This window comes from Gallus gallus, chromosome 5, assembly GCF_016699485.2.
Source record: "Gallus gallus isolate bGalGal1 chromosome 5, bGalGal1.mat.broiler.GRCg7b, whole genome shotgun sequence".
Taxonomy (NCBI): Eukaryota; Metazoa; Chordata; class Aves; order Galliformes; family Phasianidae; genus Gallus; species Gallus gallus.
The window spans coordinates 45,550,852-45,570,725 of NC_052536.1; the positions used below are offsets into that span (position 1 = coordinate 45,550,852).

The following is a 19,874-nucleotide window of genomic DNA, read 5'->3' on the forward strand; positions in this document are numbered from 1 at the left end:
AAGCCAGTTCATGGAGTAATGTTATTTTCAGAGACTTGCCAGGTAGCTGTGTCCTCCAGTAACTGGTGCAGAACTGCCATTTCCTGGCCACAATAATCTAACTCACAGAGGAGAGCACACAGCTCTGCAGCTCACTGATGAGCTCCATCTCACATTAACATTACTGGTAGCCATACAGGCACTGTCCCCTAACTCCTTGCACATTGCATACGTATATTTCTGGGCAAATGGTATCTGAATGTATGAGTGTAAGCCAATTCCAGTTATGCTCTCGTGAAATGAAAACTCACGGTACATTTGCTGGATAGACTCAGATGAGGAGTGACATTCATTTCCTAGGAGAGGTTTCTATTCTTGGTAACATCCGTATCATATTTAAAATTGGCTTCAGGACTCTAGTCATGAACTACATCATAGAGATCACTGTGTTATTCCAGTCTCACTTCTTACAAAAAGCACAGGGCAGTCAAATAGGGCTAAGAAACACTGGAAAACCTACTGCCATCTTTCATAGAGAAACCCTACTCACACTCATGCTTCTGTCCTCTGAGAGTGAGGATTTTTTGTCTTAAAATTAGAGGCAGGGTCCGCCATCCCACACACAGGCATTCCCTGCACGCAGCCAACAAGAAGCATGGAAAATGTTATTTCAATGTTAAGATCACCAGTTCGCAAAGGAAGAGAAATACTTTGTTATTCCAACTGCCTGCATAACATCATTTACTGATTTTTACTAAGTAATTAATGCAATCTAGCATCATAAAGATGATTAAATGTAACATGAACTCTGATCCAGTCCCAGGCAGCTGCAATAGGTGCCAGCTGACTCTGCCTGGCGGGGCTGTGTCCTCCCTCTTTCCCAGCACTGGGCAGTCAAATCCCAGCGAAGCTCTTAGCATGGAGTCCTCAGGTCTTCTATTTCAGAAGACCTCAACAAGCCTTAAAGGCACAGGTTGGGGTTTTTCTGACTTTCTGCCTGCTTGGAAAGAAGAATAGCTGTCAAACTACTTGAAATTCAGCAGTAGCTGTAATACAGGTTTTTTTTTGGTTTTTTTTTGCAAGCAATCCTAAGGCTAGGATAAATGATGACTGGATAAGTGTTACAAATCAAGAGTATTTACCCCATTCCTGCTGCATCATTGGGATTAAATGACTAAACAATACTGGAGATGAAACTCAGGGCTCTAATCAGTACTGAAAATACAAAGCAGATATGACAGCCCCTGAAGCAGGCCAGAGCTGTTGAATGGTGCAGAAGCAGCACCCACGGACCAACCTGCAGCAGCAGCAGGCCACTGGGGCCACCTGCACCATAGTGCTCCCATCCCAGGGCACGGGCACTAGGACCCACTGCACCAGGGAAGGCTTCCCCTTAATCACAGGTGCAATCCTCTGAGCAGTTTGTACCAAATTATTTTTATCACACATTTTCAAATAGCTTGTAGCTATTTGAAACAACATTTCATTTTAATGCCACTTGAATCATGTATTAATTCATACTGTGGAAGGCATATTTATACTGCATGAAGCATTTAGCATCTCTATACGTATGCTACTAAATGAGGGTAATAACCCACCATAAGAAATTCTGGCATAGATAATGGGACACTCAGCATAACCCGATGTTATTTCTCCAAGTGAAATAATGCAGTCACTTAGCACAGATAAGAAGGAAGCATAATTCAAGGTGCTGAGCATAACTGGCCCAGGACAGCTCCTGCAGCACACACAGATGTTATAGAAAGTATGCTTACATTTCACGAACAAGAAAGTACAAGGCACAGGTCAGCTCCAGGACTCTTGAGCTGAACATCTCCCACAGCACTGGGCTTTCCATTAACTCTGATTCAACCCCCATGGCCCCAGAACACTGCTGGAAGCACCTGGGTTAGCACTGTAGAAGGCATGATGCCTCAGCCCAGGGATCCCAAGGCAACAGCATGATTCAGATCAGCTCAGTCCCTCATGCAATCCAGCCAGCATTCCCAGGGCCGCATTTCTCCGAGCACTTCCTAGTTAAGTGTATCTACTCCAGCATTCTTCCTAGTGCATCTAATAGCTCTCACAGGGGTATCATGAAATTTAATATTTGTAATGCAGTCCTGGGAGCTTTCAAAGTTATTTTGCAAGTGCAGTGTCTTTTTGGTAGGATTATCCCATTATTTTGCAATGTTTCCTAATGTACTTTTTTCCTCTCTGCCAAGTCACGCAGTTTTTTTCCCCTTAAACTTCTTAAAACATTTCTTGCCATCACTCCAACTTTAAACATTCTTTTCAAACTGACACCTATAAAACACAGGCTCTTATATAGTTTCAGTATGTCTTGGCTCCCTGTATTCATGTACTACTTGACTAGCTTCCAGAACCAAGTTCTTATGAAAATAAAAGTACAAAAATGCTGCAGGAAATTCAAATCACTCACAATTAGGGAGGCTGTTTTCCAATTATTGAAATAGTTCAAAATTTTGTAACCCTTTCCATTTGGTTCTGGGATTGCACATGAAAAAGATTTGCAAAAACCCCACTGGAGCGTGTCAAATTTTATACAATGCATGAATTTGGAAGCAATTGCAATTCTGGGAATTGTTTGGTTCCTGGAATAATTTAATAACTCTTCAGTTTCCCTGGATGTTGTAAAAGGAGCCAAGCAAAGACACAGAGCTGGGCGCTCCAAATGCTGCAGGCTGGAGAGGAGGAGTGCTCACAGAGGGAATTGTTCGTGGTCAGCTCCAGGAGGTGCTGCTTGGAACCGCATTTCCAGCAGCAGATTCTTTGTCATCAAGGGACAGAAAGCCTCCAGCAAAGCCTCAGCCAGGCACAGCAGAATTAAACTGGTTGAGTAGGCGCAGAAGAACTTAAGGTTGCAAATATAAGATGTAATTATTTCCAGTGTGTTTTAGAAGTTCAAAACATTACTCCCATCACCCTGTCCATCTTCCAACACAGCCTTTTTCTGTGTTATTTGCTGTTATTTGTTGTTTATGACAGTTAGCAATTGCTTGCCCCAGTGAACGAGCTAGAGAGTAAATAAGATGCTTCTTTGTTATATTTTTTAAATAAACACATCCATAACCAAGTTACAAGCGTCCCTTTCAACTGAGGAATGCTAACATCACGAGTACTGCAGCACTCATGCATAACGTATCCACCTCCTTTCCCCTACAAAAGAACCCATGGAAGCCCACAGCTAATGCAAGACATTCAGTTACAACATGATCACACCAGACAATTTTCTATCCATTTGATACAAAAACAAAACAAAGACTGTTTGTTAGCCATATTCTGTGCCAGGCTAACTGAAAAAGCCTGATTTTTTCAACTGATTTTTTAAAGATTAATTTTAGACTTCGGTGAAAGGCAGCGCAAATGGGACATTGTTATGCTTTATATCACTCATAGGTAAATAACATAATTCCCAGGTCTTGTAGGTCACTTCCTAAAAGGAATAAATTAAAAAAAGATCCAAAATATTGAACTAGTTCAGTTTCTGAGTGGAATTGTCATATGCAAGTGAGGCAGAGATGTTTCTGACAGGGAGAACAACCCCAGAACCCGAGCAGATCTGACGACTGAAATTTTACTTTTGATATAACTCAATTAATTTGGAAGGAAAGAGTACAGGAGTGGATTCAATCACAATTCTCTCCCCTATCCCTACACTCTCTACTCACACCAACCTTAATGTTTCTAGGATTCTGTTGTTCCCAGGTCAGTCTAGGGGACAAGCAGGTCTATGATGGCTCAGCTAGATTAGAAAGCTGCATGTTTTAGTGTCGGTATAGAATTCATTTTTACCTTCAGAAAAACAGAGTATCTGCATTAGGTATCTGCCTGTTTTAGATTTTGATCTCACATTACTGTGATACTAACCAACCTTCAGAGTGTTTGCTCCCTCAGCCCACCTGCAGGCTCGGGCTGTGCTCTGCCCCCTTTACGTTACACCTCAGGATCAAAGGGGCTGCGTTTCTTGCTTCTAGCTAATAGGGAAACACTTAATCTGACAAGAATTAAATTGGTATTTCAGATGTTAGGCCAGTGGTGTAAATACTGCGGAGAGTGATTTTAACCTTTTATAATACATACCCCGGAAGTTCCCCAATAAACATGCAGGCATCTGTCTGATGATTTCAAAGATAATAACAACAAGTTTGCTTTTCCAGTCACCTTTCATAGACTCTTTAGTCTGGGAAATCACAGGTTAAGCACCTCTGCTCTAAAACCACAGCAGAGATTTTTCATATCCAGCGTGTCTGCTTCTGAAATTTCCTCTAAAGAGAACCTGCTGCCTACCAGCAATCTCCACTTGGTGAACTCCTCACCAGCTGCTGGAATAGGTTTGGTTTCAGCTTTGCTCAGCACCCAAAGAGTTTTACCATCAGTCAGCAAAAGTAAAAGCATTACAAGTCAACAGCATTAATCTCACGGTCTCTGAAGGCTGGAATTTATGTATTTAATTATTTCCCACTTGTTCTCTACAGCCTGCGTGATCCCACAGCACTGGGTGCCAGTCACAACACTGATACATTGACTAATAAACTCTTGTGCCACCTGAATCTTGGCTGGAGATCAGTGAACAATCCAGAACGAGTAATATATCTAATAAACTGTTCTACTTTTGCTGTTCATATATTGTGTACTGACAATACAGTTTTCTCTGATGGATGGTTATTCTTTACCATTTGCCAAATAAATTCTGCAAATAAGGTTGTTACATAGACTATAACCAAATAACTCTTCCTGGAGATTCTTCATATCCCATTTCTGGTTCCCCATCAGTACCTGATAAAGACATTATCTGCCTTCCCTGGCTGGCTAGCAGTGGCCCATCTCTTCTACATGCAGCCTACCATATCGTAACTCCCAGGGGCAGGACTACTTCCACCATCATGACCCCAGCATGATGGCCACATACAAACTGTGCCTTACCACAGCATCCTGCACTGGCCAGAAGTGCTCCATAGGGTAACATCTGTCTTGTAGAGATTACAGACTATGTGTTAAAAAAGTTTCAGCAAGGAAAATAGAGCATCAGCAAATACTTAGGGACACACAGCAGTGGACAGAAGAAAGGACAATTGGAGATCACCACTGCATTTCCCATGCTCTGTGCAAGCTCCTTTGATACTGCCCATGTCCTCAGACCACCCCTTAGAACCAGAGATACTCAGATCCTTTCTGGCTCTGCAGGCATTAGTGAGAGGACTCATTACACCAAGCCTCAGCCTGTCTGTGAGACACCTAGAGCTTCAAGTCCTGCGGGAGCCCAGAGAAGCCAATGTGAGAAAGGAGCACCTCCAGGCAGGGATCCAGGCAGTGGTGGGACAAATTTCTTCTTCAGCAACCCCATGGCTTGAAGAAGCCTTTAGCCATGATGAAGGTGCTCAGGGCTATGGGATGTCAGCCTGTCTCCAAGTCAGTCTCTTTTCTTTTCTGCATCTTTCCTTCTTGCACATAACTGTATCCACATTTGTTTCTAGGAGTTTTATAACTACAGTTCCACCCCACATCCCACTTCACCAAAAAACAGTCAAGTATCTTAGCCCTCTGAGTGACCAGCTGTGTCCAACCTGAGAGCACTAAGCACACAGCCGTTAAACTAACCAACCCTGTACGGCAAGTGTTTACCAGCAATGTTTGTTATAAAGTCACTTGCAAATACTAAACAAATATATCCTAAGGATACAATGCCTTTTCTCACTTTCAGAAGAATGGCTGAAGAAGTAACTCTGCAAAACCTCAAATTTTTCACATCTGTCTTTCAAATCATTCTTATTAGATAATGCTACTGGACATAAATATGGAAAATATGGAACTGTTTTTCTGGAGAAGATCTTATCACTCTCTACAACTCCTTGAAAGGAGGTTGTGTCAAGGTGGGGGTTGGCCTCTTCTCTCAGGTTGCACCAGGGGAGGTTCAGGCTAGATATTAGAAAAAAAAATATTCTCAGAAGGAGTGGTTAACCATTGGTACAGGCTGCCCACGGAGGTGGTGGAGTCATTATGCCTGGAAGAGTTAAGAAATGTGGAGACATGGCACTGAGGGACATGATTAGTGGGCATGGTGGTGATGGGTTGATGGCTGGACTATATTATCTTAGTTGTCTTTTCCAACCTCATGGTTGGACTCTATGATTCTATGAAAAATTGAGATTCATTGGAATAATAACAAGAAAGTAGCTTAAGTAATTAGGATATTCCTAATTTTAAATACTGAAGTTGTTGATTAAAGTAAATGTGTGAGTTCCATAGGATCAAAGCCAATGCTGATGGAGAAATCTACTGAACTTGTACCAAACAGTTAGATCTGTTCATATGAAGAAAGAGAAAAATTATCACTGCTGGAGCTAAATCATTGAAATGCTGTCAAAAGGATACATCAGGGTAAGTAAAGTCAGACCCAGCCAGCCAGAATTCAGACATAATTTAAAGTAATATTTGCACTAAGCCAATAATGCCAGGCTGTATACTGCAAAAAGGCAATGGTCTGTGTTCAGACAAAGCTAGGCTGTGGAGCAAACAAGGCCTTCTTCTGTCATAAACAATACGTTTTTGGAACTGCCAGCAACCTTATCCCCAAAAATTTTTACTCAGAAACAAAGCAGACTGCTGCAAAACTGCGGCTCTAAATGAATTTTGAGTGGTTTGAGAACATTTCTGGAACTGACTAAAGGAGGCTGTTTTCCTGTGACTCATTTTTGCCTGAACTCTTGCAGTTTCCACATCATCGCCCTCCCCCCTATGCTCGTTTGCCAGGCTCTGTGGGTTAAGGACCAGGAATGCATCTCTGCCTTCAGCTGCGGAGTTTGCTCCCAGCAGCATGGGAGCTTGTTTCTGCAGTGAGAGCAACATCTCAGCAACACGTGTAGCCCAGTACTGCACAGCAGGGAGGATGCATGTCTCCTGAATGAAGCAGCCCTGTCTTTTTAGTCATCATGTTAGCCTGAATGATAACTAGAGTCTCATGGTTTATAAAGCTAAAGGGTATTTCAACCTCCTCCTACTGAGGTTAATTAAAAACACAACTAAGCATAAAGCTGTGGCAGCACTCAGCTGCAAGTTGTGTTTATCAGCAGTCCACATCTAGCAAGAGGGACCCAAGAGTTATTTAAGGCTGTGATCGCAGGTAATTACCTTGCTGAGCAGCCAGAGTAAAGCTGATGCTTATTATTCTCAGTCCTGCACCATCCAATCTTAATCACATTAAAAAAAATAAATGAATATTGTAAGAAACCAAGGTTTTTTTTTTTTTTTTTCTCCTGTGAACTGCTGGAAAGATTTGGCAGCTCTGCTCTATTTAGGTTCCATTGGGAACACAGGGCTTACTTCCTCAGAGCAGCTGTGAAAATCCCACCCAAAGCATGATGAACCCATGGGCCACCAGCTGCCAGAGGGCTAATGCAGATACACACCCAGGGCAAGCGATCACCATCAGCAGTGGATCTGCATGCATACAGTGGTGCATTTGACAAACACACTTCCTGAGTAATGTGTCATTGCTCTGGTGGTTCTCAAACATTAAGATCAGGAAGGAGCATAAAAGTAGAGATTTTTATAATGCAAGTAATATGTAATTCTTCTACAAGGAGTAGTATACACCATGGCACAAACTCAACTTTGGTCTAAGAGAAATAATCTTTTCTCAGTGATCTCCACAGCCATCTTTTAAAAGGTGTTATATTTTAAATGCATTTCACATCAGTTGAATCCTCCCTCTGTATTTCCCCTTTGAATTCATAGTTCAGGGTTCAGTGGGAATCTTGCTAAAGGCTAATTCAGAGAACAAAGGAACCAGGTTATCACCTTTGCAAAAGAAAAAGCATACTGGTGTGATTTCTGCTAAACTGCAGCCCAACAGAGCCTCCAACAGCTGGACAGTTTTCACAGAAGCCGCAACGAGCACAACATGAGTGACAAAGTGAGATGCAAATTATACTCCCGTCTTAAAACTTAATATGGAATTTCTTTTATCTCGTCTTGATTTATTGCAGATACCCAAGTTATGTTTCAACAGTGGTATGTGGGAAGTTAAAACCACACATTAGACAAATTTCAGGAAAGGAATTCCAGTAGTCCCAGTTTGGCTTGAGGCTGTAAAAGCTGATATGCCCTCCCAGCTCCAACAGACACTGTTAACCTCACTGGCTGCCCTTTATCTGCAGCCACGGCCTTGTAGTGAGCTCCATGGCTGGGATAGTTTCACTATATTTTCCCACCTTACATGAAGGTGTTCTCTGTTCTGCCCTTAGAATAATACACTCTGCTGCTCAAAGAACAGTTTATCTGTCCTTATTTCATTATGTAATGCCCTTGGCCTCTCTGCTACTACCCTTCTACTGAGCAGATGATACATGGGCTTTCCCCAGAGAAAAGCAAGCAAACAGGCAGGCAGCACCCACTTGTTTATGACACATACAGGCTGCCCGCTCCCCTAGCAGAGTGCTTATTTCTGTCTCCTTTCCAATGTAATCCAAATTTACGACACTTCAAAGAACTTAATGTCGTTGAGGATTCTATCTCTCCAGTAAATTTAATGCAGAGTGGAAGAAGTTCAAGAAGTTATCAGGAGCCGAAAGAGAAACACAGGCAGCACGGTCTTGACTATCTCACTTCCTTATGAAATAAAAGGAATAAATCCCACAAAAACCTTACCAAAACCCTGGGAGTTCTGGAAGAATGACTGCTAAAAGCCCACAGGGATTTGCCTGGTGTTCCCCTGGGGGTGTGCAGCACCACAAGGCTGTGGAGATCTGGGTACTGGAGCGCAACTGAGTGGGATTGGCATCAGCAGCATGTGGTGTGAAGAGAAACCCGAGGCTTCCTCTTCACCAGTGCCAAGGCAGTGCAGGATTTCCTCTCTGCTGCTTGCCCAATGGTAGCAGCGAGACAGGGAGATAGAAGTGTAAATGGGAGATCAGAAAAATAAAAATAACAAAAAGAAATCTATCAGTGTGCTGCCTCTGTTTGAAAGGTAAGATTTAAATAGAAATAATCCCCAGAAACTACCAAGAGTTCAGGTCATCAACTAACAAGCAGGTTAATTCCTAAGGATTAATGCTTGAAATTATCACGCCTGACAAATGTTTGCTGAGCAGGAACAAGTCCAGAATAGTCAGCATGAAAACCAGTGAGACGTAGTAGTGCAGACAGATACATGTCAGAGCTGAGATTTTATAAAATTGCTAGTTCAACTGCTACCATAATTATAAATTTCCTCTCTACCCACTTTATCTTCTCCTTCTTTTTCATTCCCAGATCCCCAGCAAGAGATCCCCTTTGCAGGCTGACACACTAATCTAGATTCTGCTCTCACTTAAAGCTGTGCCATGTAAAGTGGAGGTCAGCTGGTATTTGCAGGCAATATGACTGGAGGCACTGTTTGGCTGACTGGAATACATTTTGCATGCATTAACCATCTCTCACGATGGAAAGCATGATTTATTCTCTATTTCTGATTCCCTGAAACCACTGGAAAATATTAAGCAGCATTTTCCCTCAATTAATGATAATTCCTTTGAGTACTCCTGCTGTTAGACATTTCATGAATTAAAACCCACTGGTTTGGTCAACCCACCCATTGCCATTGGAACCATCTTAACAGTGTAAATTCAGTTAATGTACTCCAGGGCCAAACTAGATTCCACACACACTCAAGATAGTGTACATCCCAAATGACTCCAAATGGCCAACAAACATCTCTAGTTTTACAGTTGGTGGGCGTCAGATTTATACTACACTGAACAAAATCCATAAGAGTACAGTGAACATAAGGAGGAAAGGTGGAGAAAACAGGGAAAGGGAAATCTGGAAGAAAAAACGTTGATTCAGATTCCACTTCCAAATTAGAAGTTAAATGGGGAGAAAACTATGTCCCCTCCTTCCATCTCAGTGAGCAGAACCAAGCAGTACATGCAAACAAGCATGGGAAAAGATGAAGAAAGGAAAAGGGACAGAAAGAAAAATTAAATGGAAGAACAACAATGGGATAGAAATTCTATATTGGACTAACGCTATGGAGTTTCTAATACAGTGGATTAACTGAAGACCGGCAGTTCAAGATAAGATGCAAACCCTCTCAAAGACAGGGACCCCAACAGAGCCAACTGAGCACAGAATTTTGCCACCAGTAGTGAAAAATGACAACAAACAGAATAGGAGTTGGTCATGGTGGCAGTGCACTTCAGAGACAGAACTGATAAACCAGCTATTTTCCAACTATTTTGTTAGGCTTTTGCTAACCTGAATAATCCTCAGAAATGATGCAAAGCACATCAGCTTGCAGACTAACAATGAAAGCAAAGAAGCCCAGCAGGTACCCCAGTGACTTCAAGTAGCCACAGTCCAGAGGCAGAAAAGAATGGATTAATCTAGCAGTCAGAAATGCAACATTCCCCATAAATCTTTCTGTAATTTAGATTAAAGCAAAGCATATTTGAGAAGGAAACTGTAGTTTCAGAAAAGCATAGCGAATGTCCCCACTGCAGCTAACCTGCCATCTCCTTACTTCCCATTTGAAGAACACTACGGACAGTTTATCAAGGAATGGAAGTATTTTTCTCACCCCTCAGACCTTCTACTGTTTCTGTTGTGTTAGAAGACAGCATTTGAGCAGCACGTTCTTTAGCCAGACATCTGTGTTAAAACACATTCAATCATTTAGTAAGGAAACCGGCTGGATCACTTCAGATTCCCTGATGGTCTGTAGCAGTGCAAGGGTAACACTTTTGCCAACGTAGGAACCAACACCTATACCAAATATTCAAATTGTCTCAAGTACTGGGCCTGGAGGTACTGGCAGCAGTACAGGCAGGTGTCAGGTTGTTGGTCTTTCTGGTACAGCTGCACTCTGTGCAAACAGTGAATCATTAGGTAGAGCCTAATGATTTAGGTATATCGCCTCCAAGCTGAGCATCTGAAAAACGAGGCTAAGGCAGGCAGTCATTATGCTCTGCCCCATTCCAGAAGAAAATAAGTATTTTGACTTTACTTCTTGGCATTAAAACAAACAAATGGACAACAACAACAACAAAAAACCCCATACAATCCCCCACACAAATCCAAACTCTGATAAATGTTAAGTCTTGTTTGAGGAAGATATGGATTAGCTTTTAGCATAGTTGCTTAAGCGAAAAATCATCTTACAAATCCCCAAACTAAGGTGAAACCTACAAGAGTTTCATAAATACCGCAGTGATAGACAGCACAGGAAAAGGACACTGTGGAAAGTAATTACCTGTGGAGCACTGAAACAGGTTATTAACGTTCAGGTAAATTCCAAAGCACTGACTAACTACAATTTTTCAACACTAGCAAGGCTTAAATAAAAAAAAAAAAAATAATAATCTGTGACGTCTAAAGTATTGGGATTAAGTGATTAAATGTGTCCATGTAATTACTTACAAAAATGTTTTTAAAGCACCTTCAGCTCTTTCATCAGGTAGCAAATGCTACTTTGCTTGGCTGTGAAATAAACGCTAACAGCTCTTCTTCGTAATTAAGTATTCTCACTACACCCAACAGCTGGGTAAGTAAACAGCTGAGGCAAGAAACAAGTACTGCTGAAAGCAAGATCTTTGGGGTTGTTGGTAGCCCCTGTCCCAGGCAGCCCGAGGTAAGTGCCACTGGATGGTTAAGGCTTACAAGCACAACCAGAGATGCCTGTAGGGGGAATATCTGAAGAAGTATTTTGCAGAAGGACAGGTGTTTCTACTCATTCTCTATGGTATTGGAAGCGGTACCTGGTGCTGCAAGCAGTTTGGAGATGTGAGCAGCAAGGTCTGCACTGATAGGAAGGTTGCAAAAGCTGACTGTGTGAGGGCAGCCAGAGATGACATAGTTATGGTTGCACTGCAAAACCCTGTAGGTGACCACAGCCTGCCAAGCATTGCCTGCAACATGCTCCTGCTTCCCAGCCCCCTTGGAATAACTCCTCTTTGTCACTTCACAGAATCATAGCAGCACAGAATATTCCAAAGTGGAAGGAAGCCGGGATGATCACCAAGTCCAGCTCCTGGCTCCATACTGTACCACCCCAAATTCAAATCCTCTGTCTGAGAGTGTTATCCAAACACTCCTTGAACTTCAGCAGCTGGGACCTGTGCCCACTGCCCTAGGCAGCCTGTTCCATGCCCACCACCCTCTAGTGAAGAACCTTTTCCTAATTACCCAGCCCGATTCTCCCTGCTATCACAACCCCATGCCATTCCCTCAGGTCCTATCACCGTCATCAGAGCCTATTTCTCCACTATTCTCTTCCTTCCTTCCTCTTTGTCTCCCTTACCACTTACTTATCGATTCTACACTACTACATGAACTTCTCCTCAGACAGTAAAAAATCATTCTGGGGACCTCTAAAACAGAACCGTTTGTCTGACAAGGACCTGCAGTGCAGTTATCATGAGCTTGGCCCCAATGGCATTACCTTCTCACTGAAATCCATCAGAGGAGAAGCAGTTATGCCTGGAATCAGATTTGAAAAGCCAGACATTCTGGGTAAAGAAATTATTTCTATGCTAAAAGTGTCTTAAAAAGAATAAAGCAATAGCTAAGGTCCAAGGATACGAGAAGATGGGTAAAGGTTGTACAACAATTTTAAGCTTATACATGTAAGGAAAAAAAGAAAAAACAGAAAAGCTTGAACTTATTTTCCCTTCTGTTAGGCTGAAGGTATTCTTTGTAGGTTTGGGTCTCACCCCAATATGCACCCACTGCCAAAACAACTAATTTAGTAACAGGTCTATGATTTGAGAATACAAGAGAAAATCCAAATCTCTGCTAAAGTCAATGGCAACATTGTCACAGAGCCAAGATTTTCCTATGGACTTAAATGACAAGGCAGTGAGAATTTTTTTTTTCCTTGGGTGCTTTCTTTATCTGGAGATCTAAATTAACACAAGCTCTTCTCTTACTGAACTAGCATTATTAGATATGTACATTACAAACAGCACGTGCCTAGCCTGCTCGTTTCCACCACTGTGGCAATAGAGCATTTCTGCTGACTTAAACATGGAACATCACCTGTATTTGTCATACACTGTCACCTGCCATTCACATAACAGCTATTGCATTCCCATAGGGCCACAGCAGTGCTCATACAAGGAGACGAGCTTGCAATAAAATCAGTCATTTAAGTTACAGGAAATATATAGCTTGGGGAAGAAGCAGCAGCTTCAAAGATTGGTTTCTCTTCCTTACTGGCATAATCTCCTCACATGACACCACCTTTCCATCTGAGCGACTTGAAAACACGGTGGGTATATCAGTATCTGTTCACCTTCTATTTTCAGTGTCCCTGAACTTCTGCAGGCTGCACTGAAAATGGAGTTCAGCATCTGGGTAGTGATCAGATACATCTCTTAAACTATTCCTCAATCAGGGGCAATATATATTTTTAGGATTGCCTAGATATAATGGTCAGAAAATAAAAGACAAGGATACAATGCTTGAAATCATATCATACTGCTGCTTAAGGTGGAGAGGAGACAGCTAAAGTAACCCTAACATTTTTTTCATAGTCTATTTTTCATTGCTGTTTTGTCAGTCCAATTGAATGAACAGGTGAGATAAATCAGTGTGAGATAATTTTGTGGGGTAACAGCTCTAATCTGGGTTTGTAAATAAGTAAGTCCAAGTACCTAGACCCACTATGGTTGCTTATTGTATCTCAGTGAGATACCTCCAACATAGCATCAACTAACATCATCCATAAGGTGAGATGTTAGCATCTCCTTTCACAGATGGAGATATGATGCTCTCATAAGGGCCTAACTTTCAGAAGCAGCCTCTGATAGATGGTCCAGAGCCAATGACATATCCAGCACTCAGTACCTGTGGTCCCACTCCAACCTCCAGCTGTACATGCTCACCAACACCACAGAGCAAACCTGTGGCACAGAACACAGCTCTTCTAAACCACTCTAATGCATTAAGTGAGCGAAGATGGCCATATACTCAGCAATAGCCCATTCATACATTGTTTGGGAGTCATGAGCTGGGGCTTCCATGTCTGCACATATCACTTAGAAGAACTATGCAAACGCTTCCAGGAGAATTCAAATCTCAAGCTGTGTATGCTAGCCTGAATCAAAACAATACTTACAGATACACTTGCTCTTGAAAATTAAATATTTTCAAGGAGTTTTGAAGAACTTCTCTCACTCAGTCGAAGACAACTTCCTGACTATTCTGTTATTTAGCCCCACAAGGCATGACACTGGAGGGGATTACAAACTGCTGTCACTTCCCAGTAGCAGGGTAAATGTGTCTAGGAGAGGAAGCCAGCACACTGGGCAGGCAACACAGTATCATAGAATGGCCTGGGTTAGAAGGGACCATCAAGGATCATCGAGCTCCAACCCCCTTGCCGCAGGCAGGGCCACCAACTTCCATATCTATTACTAGACCAGGCTGCCCAGGGCCCCATCCAACCTGGCCTTGAACACCTTCAGGGACGGGGCATTCACAACCTCTCCGGGCAGCCTGTTCCAGCACCTCACCACTCTCTTGGTAAAGAACTTCCCCCTGACATCCAACCTAAATCTTCCCTCCTTCAACTTAAAACCATTTTCTCTTGTGCTGCCATTATCTACCCTTGTAAAGATTTGGCTCCCCTCCTGTTTATAGGCTCCCTTTAGGTACTGGAAGGCTGCAATGAGGTCACCCTGTAGCTTTCTCTTCTCCAGGCTGAACAAGCCCAGTTCCCTTAGCCTGTCTTCTTGTCATGCTTCGGTTTGTTCAGCTATCCCACAGATACCACATTACTCACCTGCCTGAAAGGAACCCTAAAGTTTCTGTGGGTCTGACTGCTCTTCTACTAAAGCCAGTGGTTCTTTTTAATAACTATTAACTGCAGGGGTAGCAGCATATGTGTGTCTAGGATTCAGTGGTGACAGCCACAGTATCTGAATAACATATACTAGTGCTAAGTATAACAACAAATCTCCTGGCACATGCTATTCCACATGGGCCTCTCACTCATCCTGTGCTCCCAAGTGCTACTGTTATAGTAATGAAAAGGCTTACAGCATAGCACAGCAGTAAAAATGGCTATTCTATCTTTTTAATATCACTAAACAAGCACCAATTAAGAGTAAAACAAGCAACCTGATATCTGATTTCCAAGCAAACTACAACCTCATGGATGTCATTTCTCCTTGCCATTTCCCTCAGTTTCCACTAGTACATTATTTCATGCATTTGTTCCACGAGATCCCAAGGCTGAGATGGCAACTTAATCCTCATCATACTACAGCCAAAACATGAATTCCCATGAAATCTCTTGCTATGAAGAGCTTCCTGTCAGGCCCAAGTCTTCTGCGAGGCATAACATAGATAAGATCCCTGTATTAACACACATGACAAGTCAGTCTTGCCAAAAGGAAACTAACAGGCCCAGCTCATATTTAAAATAACCATAACTTTCCTCAGAATACAAGCACTGTATTATAGGTCAGAGCAATCTGAACTTTCTGTTCAGACAGAGACATCAAAGACTGCATATTAACCTTATATAGACTGTCAATGAAAATGCCCTTCCCTATCAAACAAGTTTGCTATCTTTATTTTGACACTGAGGTGTGGCAATTTCAGATAGTATAAATGGCCATAAATCTATGAGTTACTCAGTTGTAAGTCGGCATGTTGCTGAGCCATCAATTTTCATAGAAGGAAATCACCTACTTACAACACACGTGTATACAAATATTAATATACAATCAGGCACTGACATAGGCTGCCCAGAGAAGCTGTGGATGCCCCACCCCTGGAGGCATTCAGGGCCAGGTTGGATTGGGCCCCTGGGCTCTTATCTGGCGGGGGGCAGTCCTGACCATGGCTGGGAGTTGGAACTAGGTGGACTTTAAAGTCCTTCCCAACTCAAGCCATTCTATGATTAAGGGACAACAAGTACCTTATTTCCCATAGAAGCTGTGGTAAAAGATGAAAGCTAGCTATCTTTGAAGCTGTGATGCAGGTGCTAGGCTTGGAGCATCTACCCATATCACACAGGTGTATATGGAAGTACAGCTGCATCCTGAGCACAAGCGTTCAGAGATGTTTTTCTGGTTGATTTGAGAGCCACAGAGAACTGGAGGGAACAAAAATGGCTTACCCAAAGGGAAAGGCAAGATGCTCTTGTCAACTAGTGTATGAAAGCCAGACAGAGGACATACGCATTGGGAATGGTTCACAGATGTGGAAAACTTCTGACAAGGATGGGAGGGAGAGAAGAAATAGCGAAGTACATAACAGAATAATCGAAACCAACACAGGAAGGGGCAAACTTGCAGCACCACACCCTGAGAGGCGGTAAATTCTGTCTTCTTTGGGAGTTTGAGGGCTCGGGATCTGGTGATTCATGAAGAATGTGGAAAAAACACTGTGTGTAGGGAAAAAAACTGTTTTATGGAGAGCCCATCAGCTGTGTCAAGTTCCACTTCCTGGCAGCTCGTGTGGAGGGAACAATGCTCCCATGACTCACTACGAGTTTGCTTCTTGAAATAAAAGTTGCCAGGGGACTGTGGCGGGTTGCATTTCCTTGCTTTCTTTACACACTTGGCAACCACAGAGGCCATGCCAAGCCAACATGCATTTCAACTGCTCACAGATTTGAGACACTTTTAGAAAAAGCAGCAGAACGGTTGACAGGCAACCAATCAGTCTTGCTGCATTTTTCAAATTCCCTCTTCAAATAACAGCCACCGCGCACGGAGGCTTTCAGATGGCACATAGGGGGCTTAAAAGTGGCGTCCAAAAGTAGTAGTAGCAAGGAGCTGGTCTGATCAGCACAGTGATGCTATTTTTCATTAGTGAAATAAGATAGCAAGGCAACGGAGAAGGGAGGCGACCCACTGCTTTGGCAAACTGTAGAAGCATAGTCTTGCAACCCTCATTTTTACAATTAATCATTGATTCCTGCAGGTTTCACTCTGTAAATGTATTTGAGAGGACCTATTTCTAGGAACAAAGTTTTCCAGAACAAAGACCTAGGATCATACGAGTCAAACCGATAAGCATTTGGAAATAAACACAGCGGCAGAAAAGGGCATAGGAGAAGCCAGAACCTTAACGTGCATCGAGTGGGGCTGTGAAGGTGACGGTAACGGCTCTTAAGGACAAACTGGGACTATTCTCGCTGCTCGGGACAGTGCTGCGTGAGAAGCGCTCGAGCTGAGCTGGGCTATCTTCAGCAGGGGGCAAAGGAAGGATAGGGAACAGAAAGCGTGGGCACGGAGTGCCGCAGGAACGTGACAGCCACAGCCGGCTGGCAGCGAGAGCCTGGCACCTGGGGAAGAAAAGTTGCAAGCCGCTGCTCGCGCTCTTACCGGGCTGCTCCTCGTGGAGAGATGCGGTTATTTTCTTATTTAAACGACAGGCATTAAATAAGAGGCTTTACCCGCCCGCTTACTCCACTGAGGAACGGTGCTGCAGGGCCCGCAGCCGCACCGTCACGCAGGAGCTGCGCCGCGGGGACACCGTTAGAGCCGCACGGCCGTGCCGCAGCCGCCAGGGCTGCCCTTGCCGCTCTGCGCTGTCAGGGGCCTCGTCCACCCCCGCCGGGGCGGGACGGGACAGGACGCAGGAGCTCTCCCGCAAAGCGCCGCCTCACCGTTATTCCCCGCAGCCCCGAGCAGGCAGGCCCGCGCCCCACTCACCGCCGCGGCACCCGCCGCCAACGAGCGTCCCCCCGGGGCCGCGGCGCTTCTCCCTTCGCTTAGTCCGCTTCGCTCGCTCACCGGCCCCGCCACTCCGGGGCTGTGCGGAGAGCCCGCCCTCGGCCCTCCCCGCTGCGCCACCGCCCGGCCCGGACCGGCGGGAGGCGTTATGCAACGCGGCGGTGTGGAGCGGACGGCAGGGCCGGGCCCCGGGCTGACAGCTCTGGGAGGGACGGGGCGGGTCTGGGGGCACAGGTGAGCTGAGCGCCGGCAATTCTGAAAGAAAAGGCCGAATTTCTCACAAAATCCTGTCTGGGGACTTAGAGCTCTGCGAAGCACCTAACACTGTGAGACTCGTGACGCAAACATGAATGTTCCTCAGTCGTGCAGGTGGGTGCAGAAATCCACAGCGACCCACGGACAGCAGCAGCACAGCAGCTTCCCACCAGCTGTAAGTAAAGGAAACAGCCCCAGGGCTCTGCAGCTGTTTGTTTGGCCGCATGGAGCGTTCAAACCGAAAGTTGGAAAGCAAAACAAAACCCAGCAAGCCAAAACCGTTGTCTGAATTAGGCGGTTCTTCTATAACCAGTCCAAGCAAGAAGTCTGCAATATGTATCCAAGTTATTGTGGAAAGATCAGTTAAGAAACAAAAAGAACAGCAGAGGTGGTGCGCTGGCAGGCACAGAGTGGGCTCTCCTGGCAGTCAGAGGTTGGAGCCACGGACGTCTTGTACTCATCTGCAGCAGCAAAAAGTTCTCATTGCATGGAAATGGCCCCAGGGAGGGAAGAACGAACAGCTCTGTCACATTTGAGCAATAATACAATGTAAACAAACAGTGAGTGTGAGGAGCTTTTCTGTATTTCTCAAGGCACAAAAAATGTTCTTTGTGAGAGGTCGTGTTGCTGCCTTCTGCTGCTGAGAACTGCTGCTCTCATCTGCATAACGAGCAGAAAAACTGGATGCTTGTGATAGAAGTCTCAGCCACATATAACAGTCCTAAGGCTAAGAGCCTCAGGACACATCATCCAGAAGTGATAACAGAGAGAGCTCCAGGAGTCAGTGAGAAGCAGAGGATGAGGGCTGTCCACTGATGCCACCTCTCAGTACAGGCTGGCACACACCACTGACGTCTCCTGGCCATACCTGTGAGGGTGACCTCTGAGGGCTGACTTCTGTCCACAGCTTGGATTCAAGACGGTGCTAATGCAGCCCCATCTGGAATAGCTCAGTACCTAAATTGCTCCCAGGTCATCAAGAATTGATGCCCCTCACAGTGGAAAAGGATATTTTATTATTTTATTATTAATTCTGAATTTGTCCAAATTATTTAATGGTAAGACACGTGCATTTTTATAGTTGGTTCTGACCTTGAGGCACCAAATGCCTGAGGTGGGCCCTTACCTACCCCAAACTGTGCCGCTAAGATCTATTTAAATTGTTACTCAGAGGGGAACTGAACATTGCATCCCTCCTATGTTTGTGGACAAGTGAGTCACCTAACTTGGGAAATCTGATTTACTCTCTAGCATAGTTTTGACTTACTTGGATTGAAATTCATATCAACAGTGTAAAAAAGCATCTACACCTATGCAACTGCTTGTGCCTCACAGTAAACTCAGGGTTGGTTATCTCTTAATAATCTTTGGAATAGTGAGAGGAACCGCACACATTCCAGAAAGATTGAACTCCACAAGTATGCATGTAGAAGAGGTAGATGATAAAGAATAGAAAATCTTATGAATTTTCATTAGGAAAACTGGCTCAGACATTAAGGTGTATAAACAGTCCTTACTGGCAGCGATTAATTTGTAACAAAAACACCTCCTCAGACTTTGTACAACCAGATGTTTTAAGTCCAAAATGAAAATAGCCCCTTGCATTCAGAAAGCTTGCTGGTGGTGGACAGTGCATCGTTACATTTAAAAATCACTTGCATTAAGTTCCCCTTCTGCATTTCCCCATGTGGCAGCTTGCATGGCTCCAGCAGCTTTGCACATTCTTAGTTAGAAATATGTGCAGGCAAACAGCAGGCATTAAGTAAATGAACATTCAGTGCATTATCTAAACAATATAAAACTGCACACACACCACACCTAAACAACAACGGAGAGGTCAGAACGACTGAAACTAGAGTAAAAGGGTGGGGAAGCCTCTGAAAATGACAGAACAGCAGCTCTAATCTTCTTTCATTGGAAGAAAGGAACATATATTTAGAAGCCATTTGC

At 43.9% G+C, this 19,874-nt stretch overlaps 1 protein-coding gene across 19 annotated transcripts in view; it reads right to left on the reverse strand.

The window, feature by feature from the left end:
* The window catches only part of SYNE3 (spectrin repeat containing nuclear envelope family member), an 85,293-nt gene that overhangs the window by 57,009 nt on the left and 8,410 nt on the right, over nt 1–19,874 (reverse strand). For 2 of the 19 annotated variants that reach the window (XM_040702139.2, XM_421348.8), the window contains exon 1: nt 17,649–17,744. The exons of 14 other annotated variants lie outside the window; for them this stretch is intronic. The gene's annotated coding sequence lies outside the window, so the exon portion shown is untranslated. Of the gene's footprint in view, nt 1–11,735; nt 11,915–17,318; nt 17,468–17,515; nt 17,745–19,874 lie in introns of those variants that run through there. 3 more of the 19 variants (XM_040702140.2, XM_004941903.4, XM_004941905.5) reach the window with 3 other exon arrangements.